This window comes from Physeter macrocephalus, chromosome 19 (genome assembly GCF_002837175.3).
Source record: "Physeter macrocephalus isolate SW-GA chromosome 19, ASM283717v5, whole genome shotgun sequence".
Lineage (NCBI taxonomy): Eukaryota > Metazoa > Chordata > Mammalia > Artiodactyla > Physeteridae > Physeter > Physeter macrocephalus.
The window spans coordinates 53,316,290-53,323,513 of record NC_041232.1 but is presented as its reverse complement, the minus strand read 5'-3'; positions in this window follow the sequence as shown (position 1 = coordinate 53,323,513).

The following is a 7,224-nucleotide window of genomic DNA, read 5'->3' as shown; positions in this document are numbered from 1 at the left end:
ACATGAACAAAACAATAATTGAAATGAAAAATACACTAGAAGGAATCAATAGTAGAATAACTGAGGCAGAAGAACAGATAAGTAACCTGGAAGACAGAATGGTGGAATTCACTGCCGTAGAACAGATAAAGAAAAAAGAAAGAAAATAAATGAACACAGCCTAAGACTCTTCTGGGACAACATTAAACGCACCAACATTCACATTATTGGGGTGCCAGAAGGAGAAGAGAGACAGAAAGGACCTGAGAAATATTTGAAGATATTATAGTCAAAAACTTCTCTAACATGGGAAAGGAAATAGCCAGCCAAATCCAGGAAGCTCAGAAAGTCCCAGGCAGGATAAAGCCAAGGAGAAACATGCCGAGACACACAGTAATCAAATTGACAAAATTAAAGGCAAAGAAAAATTATTAAAGGCAACAAGGGAAAAATGACAACATACAAGGGAACTCCCATAAGGTTAACAGCTGATTTCTCAGCAGAAACACTACAAGTCAGAAGGGAGTGGCAGGATATACTTAAAGTGATGAAACAGAAGAATCTACATCCAAGATTACTCTACCCAGCAAGGTTCTCATTCAGATTTGATGGAGAAATGGAAAGCTTTACATACAAGCAAAAGCTAAGAAAATTCAGCACCACCAAACCAGCTCTACAACAAATGCTAAAGGAACTTCTCTAAGTGGTAAACACAAGAGAAGAAAAGCACCTACAAAAACAAACCCAAAACAATTAAGAAAATGGTAATAGGAACATAGATATTGATAACTACATTAAATGTAAATGGATTAAATGCTCCAAAAGACATAATCTTACTGAATGGTTACAAAAACAAGACCTGTATATATGCTGTCTACAAGAGACCCACTTCAGACCTAGGACACAGGCAGACTGAAAGTGAGGGAATGGAAAAAGATATCCCATGTAAATGGAAATCAAAAGTAAGCTGGAGTAGCAACACTCATATCAGATAAAATAGACTTTAAGATAAAGACTGTTACAAGAGAAAATGAAGAACAGTACATAATGATCAAGGGATCAATTCAAAAAGATATAACAATTGTAAATATATATGTACCCAACATAGGAGCACCTCAGTACATAAGGCAAACACTAACAGCTAGAAAGGAGGAAAAACACAGTAACACAATAATAGTGGGGAACTTCAACATCTCACTTACACCAATGTACAGATCATCCAGACAGAAAATTAATAAGGAAACACAACTTTTAAATGACACAATAGTCCAGATAGATTTAATTTATATTTATAGGACATTCTATGTGAAAACAGCAGATTACACTTTCTTCTCAAGTGCACATGGAACATTCTCCAGGATAGATCATATCTTGGGTCACAAATCAAACCTCAGTATGTTGAAGAAAATTGAAATCATATTAAGCATCTTTTCTGACCACAACAGTATGAGATTATAAATCAATTGTAGGGAAAAAACTGTAAAAAAACCACAAACACATGGAGGCTAAACAATACGTTACTAAATAACCAAAAGAACACTGAATAAATCAAAGAGGAAATCAAGAAATACCTAGAAACAAATGACAATACAAATCAAACCTCAGTATGTTGAAGAAAATTGAAATCATATTAAGCATCTTTTCTGACCACAACACTATGAGATTATAAATCAATTGTAGGGAAAAAACTGTAAAAAAAACACAAACACATGGAGGCTAAACAATACGTTACTAAATAACCAAAAGAACACTGAATAAATCAAAGAGGAAATCAAGAAATACCTAGAAACAAATGACAATGAAAACACAATGACCCAAAACCTATGGGATGCAGCAAAAGCAGTTTTAAGAGGAATGTTTATAGCTATACCATCCTACCTCAAGAAACAAACAAATTCTCAAGTAAGCAATCTAACCTTACACCTAAAGGAACTAGGGAAAGAAGCACATACAAAACGCAAAGTTAGCAGAAGGAAAGAAATCACAAAGATCAGAGCAGAAATAAATGAAATAGAAACAAAGAAAACAATAACAAATATCAATAAAACTAAAAGCTTGTTCTTTGAGAAGATAAAAAAATAATGATAAGCCTTTAGCCAGACTCATCCAGAAAAAGAGGGAGAGGACAAAAATCAATAAAATTAGAAGGGAAAAAGAAATTACAATGGACACCACAGAAATACAAATCATAATAAGAGACAACTACAAGCAACTCTGTGTCAATAAAATGGATATTCTGAAAGAAATGTACAAATTCTGAGAAACATATAACCTTCCAAGCCTGAACCAGGAAGAAATAGAAAATATGAACAGACAAATCACAAGTAATGAAATTGAAATTGTGGTTAAAAATCTTCCAACAAACAAAAGTCCAGGACCAGGATTCACAGGTGAATTCTATCAAACACTTAGAGAACAGCTAACACCCATCCCTCTCAAACTCTTCCAAAAAAATTGCAGAGGAGGGAACACTTCCAAACTCATTCTACGAAGCCACCATCACCCTGATACCAAAACCAGACAAAGATACTACAAAAAAAGAAAATTACAGAGCAATATCACTGATGAATATAGACGCAAAAATCCTCAACAAAATACTAGCAAACAGAATCCAACAACATATTAAAACGATCATACACAACGATCAAGAGGGATTTATCCCAGGGATGCAAGGATTCTTCAATATACACAAATCAATCTATGTGATACACCATATCAACAAATTGAAGAAGAAAAACCACATGATCATCTCCATAGATGCAGAAAAAGCTTTTGACAAAATTCAACAATGATTTATGATAAAAACTTTCCAGAAAGTGAGCCAAGAGGGAACCTATCTCAACATAATAAAGGCCGTATATGACAAACCCACAGCAAATATCATTCTCATTCGTGAAAAACTGAAAGCATTTCCTCTAAGATAGGGAGAAGACAAGGATGTCCACTCTCACCAGTATTTTTCAACATAGTTTTGGAAGTCTTAGCCATGAAAATCAGAGAAGAAAAAGGAATACAAATTGGAAAAGAAGAAGTAAAACTGTCACTGTTTGCAGATGACATGATACTATCCATAGATAATTGTAAAGATGTCACCAAAAAACTATTAGAACTAATCAATGAATTTGGTATCATTTCAGGATACAAAATTAATGCACAGAAATCATTTTCATTCCTATACACTAACAATGAAAGATCAGAAAGAGAAATTAAGCAAACAATATCATTCACCATTTCAACAAAAAGAATAAAATACCTAGGAATAAACCTACCAATAGAGGTAAAAGATTTGTACTCAGAAAACAATAAGACACTGATGAAAGAAATCAAAGATGACACAAACAGATGGAGAGATATCCCATGTTCTTGAGTTGAAAGAATGAATATTGTGAAAATGACTATACTACCCAAAGCAGTCTACAAATTCAATCCAATCCCTTTCAAATTACCATTGGCATTTTTTACAGAGTTAGAACAAAAATTCTTAAAATTTGTATGGAGACACAAAAGACCCCAAATAGCAATCTTGAGGGAAAAAAAAACGGAGCTGGAGGAATCAGACTTCCTGACTTTAGACTATCCTACAAAGCTACAGTAATCAAGACAATATGGTACTAGCCCCAAAACAGAAATACAGATCAATGGAATAGGTTAGAAACCCCAGAGATAAAATCACACACCTATGGTCAACTAATCTATGACAAAGGAGGCAAGGATATGCAATGGAGAAAAGACAGTATCTTCAATAAGTGGTGTGGGGAAAACTGGACAGCTACATGTAAAAGAATTAAATTAGAACTCTCCTTAACACCATATACAAAAATAAACTCAAAATGGATTAAAGACCTAAATGTAAGACCAGACACTATAAATCTCTTAGAGGAAAACATAGGAAAAACATTTTTTGACATAAATTACAGAAAGATCTTTTTTGACCCACCTCCTACATTAATGAAAATAAAAACAAAATAAACCAAAGGGACCTAATAAAACTTAAAAGCTTTTGCACAGCAAAGAAAACTATAAAGAAGACAAAAAGTCAACCCTCAGAATGGGAGAAAATATTTGCAAATGAGTCAACAGATAAAGGATTCATCTCCAAAATGTATAAACAGCCCATGCTACTCAATATTAAAAAAACAAACAACCCAATCATAAAACGGACAGAAGACCTAAACAGACATTTCTCCAAAGAAGACATACAGATGGACGAGAGGCTCATAAAAAGCTGTTCAACATCACTAATTATTAGAGAAATGTAAATCAAAACACAATGAGGTATCACCTCACACCAGTTAGAATGGGCATCATCAGAAAATCTACAAACAACAAATGCTGGGGATGGTGTGGTGAAAAGAGAACCCTCTTGCACTGTTGGTGGGAAAGTAAATTGATACAGCCACTATGGATAACAGTATGGAGGTTCCTTATAAAAATGAAATATAGAATTACCATAAGATGCAGCAAACCCACTAGTGGTCATATACTGAAAGAAAACCATAATTCAAGAAGACACATGCACCCGAATATTCATTGAAGCACTATTTACAGTAGCCACTTCATGGAAGCAACCTAAATGCCCATTGACAGATGAATGGATAAAGAAGTGGTACCTACATACAATGGAATATTACTCAGCCATAAAAAGGAATGAAATTGGGTCATTTTTAGAGACGTGGATGGACATAGAGACTGTCATACAGAGTGAAGTAAGTCAGAAAGAGAAAAACAAATATTGTATATTAATGCATATCTGTGGAATCTAGAAAAATGGTACAGATGAACCAGTTTGCAAGGCAGAAATAGAGACACAGATGTAGAGAACAAACGTGTGGACATCAAGTGGTGAAAGGGGGTGTGGTTATGGTGGTGGGATGAATTGGGAGATTGGGATTGACATATATACAGTAATATGTATGAAATGGATAACTAATAAAAACCTGCTGTATATATTTTAAAAAATGTGAAAGTATGGTATTTGCCAAAAATTTTGTTCCGGCTTTTACGTAAGATGTTATGGCAAAATCTGAGCGAACTTTTCAGCCAACCCAATACCTTTCTCTGTGCTTTTTCTCAGACCTCGTTACCTGAAAAATGTGAAACTTGAAAATTAAGGCAGCTTTTATAGTGGTGGGTTTGCTCATAATTTTCACACTTTTAGGATGTCGACAGTTTGAATAAATGATTTCCATGAAGAAGATGTGGACAGACAAACATTAAAACATCATCAGACCACTGATTTTCAACCATATCTACTTGATAAAATGCATTAATCTGTTATTAAAAGCAATCCATACAAATGTGAGCACATGTTTTCAATAAAATACAGTATGAGAGAAATTGAAGGCATATGGAGACAGTATGTACTGGGTTATGGTTATTAATGCAGTCAGGTCATTCTGACCCATTGCGTTAAACATATAGTATTATTAAATATATTAAAGGTATCCCATTGCTAACTTGATGTGAAGACTAATAAAAAGCCTGTAAATGGAGAAATGAAGTTCAAGTGACAATCACACCAAGGCAACTTTGCACTGTGTCAACTAATCAACTAGAAAATCCTTAATGAACTTTGTGATGCATGTGCCCTTATATCGTATGGCAGAGGGCTTGGTGGTTGGGGTGGGGAGCTGATAGAAGCTGGAAGGGATAGGTATATGGAGTCTAGCACACTGCCAGGGAAAATTGTGGACCCTTGTTAAGTTGAAAAATTCTCAAACTGGTGTACACACCCCAGTGTGTCAGAGAGAATATGTGAATCAATACAGTAAACATTGACCAACTTCCTGGGGCTCTCAATATTTAGCATAAAAATTTTAAGAAAGTGAACTGAGAAGTAACTTTAAACATTTTTATATTATAACAAACACCAATATATTATGGAATAAAATGTAAGAGGTGCATGCATTTATAAGATAAAAGGGGAGACTTCAAAGAAAGTTCACACTTGCTATGGGCCAGTTAAATCTAGAACACAGAGCCCTGGGTGCACACATCATTTTCTCTGTGCTGACATAGATAAATCAGTGAAAAAGTTGGAGAAATACTTTCCCAAAATAGGTTTCTTTTGTGGATTCTTTCTAAATCCATTGGCACTAGGATGGGAAAAATTAAATTCTACCATTGAAACAGATTGTCTAATTAGTGAAATTTTTAATAATTTCAGGCTGAGATATCACTAGAGATTTAAGAAAAGATATAACATTGTAGCTTCTCCCAAAATAGATGGTAAAGTAGATCCCAATTTTGGTGTAACTAACTCCTATTAAATCTAAAGTCCCTGAATAAAGAGGTACCCCTGCTTACTCTGTGAGATAGGGCTAAGTACATCCAGCTTTAGTGTGGCAGACTCAGGTCAAGGGCTGCAAATTAAATGATTCTCTTTCAGGAAGAACACAGTTTTCCCTATGAATGTGTTACTTTCTAAACCAGGAGGTAGAGAGAAAGTCTGTCTCATGGTAACAGACAAGGTAAGTCCTAGTTACAGGACAAGACTGCTGTCTAGGTCAGGTAGTAGCAACTTCAGCCCACAGGCCATATCTGATGCACTGAGTGTTTCTGTACGGCCCACAAATTAAGAGTGATTTTCACATTTTTAAAGTTTTAAAAAATTCCCCCCAAATATTATTTCCTGATAAATGAAAATTACATAAAATTCAAATTTCAGTGCTAGAGTTTTATTGGACTGCATCCACACCATTTGGTTTATGTAATATTTGTGGTTGCCTTTGTGCTACAACAGCAGAGTTGAGTAGTTATAACAAAACCTAACATACTTACTATCTTTTTTTTCACAGAAAAGTTTATCAACTCCTGATTTAGAGTCTTATAGCTTAGTATGTAGGTCTAGGACCAACATCATCAGTACCATCTGGGAGATTTTTAGATTTTTAGAAATGTAGAATCTCAGGCACAACCCCCTGCCTTCTAAATTAGAACTGGAATCATAGCAAGTTTCATTATTAATTCTTAGGCAAAATAAAGTTTTAGAATTACTGGTCAAGGTCACAAAGACCTTGAAGAGGTATGTGTTCCTCTCTAGCTCCATTTGGTTGAAAGGTAAAGGAGAATTGAGTCTTAGATCAGGACTACATGAACTAATAACTCCCTACTGTTGCTGAAAATGAAAATAAACTCGTCGTCATTTTTTGCCCAGGGAAAAGTTTTTTGTTTGTTTGTTTGTCTGTTTTTGTGGTATGTGGGCCTCTCACCACTGCGGCCTCTCCCGCCGCGGAGCACAGGCTC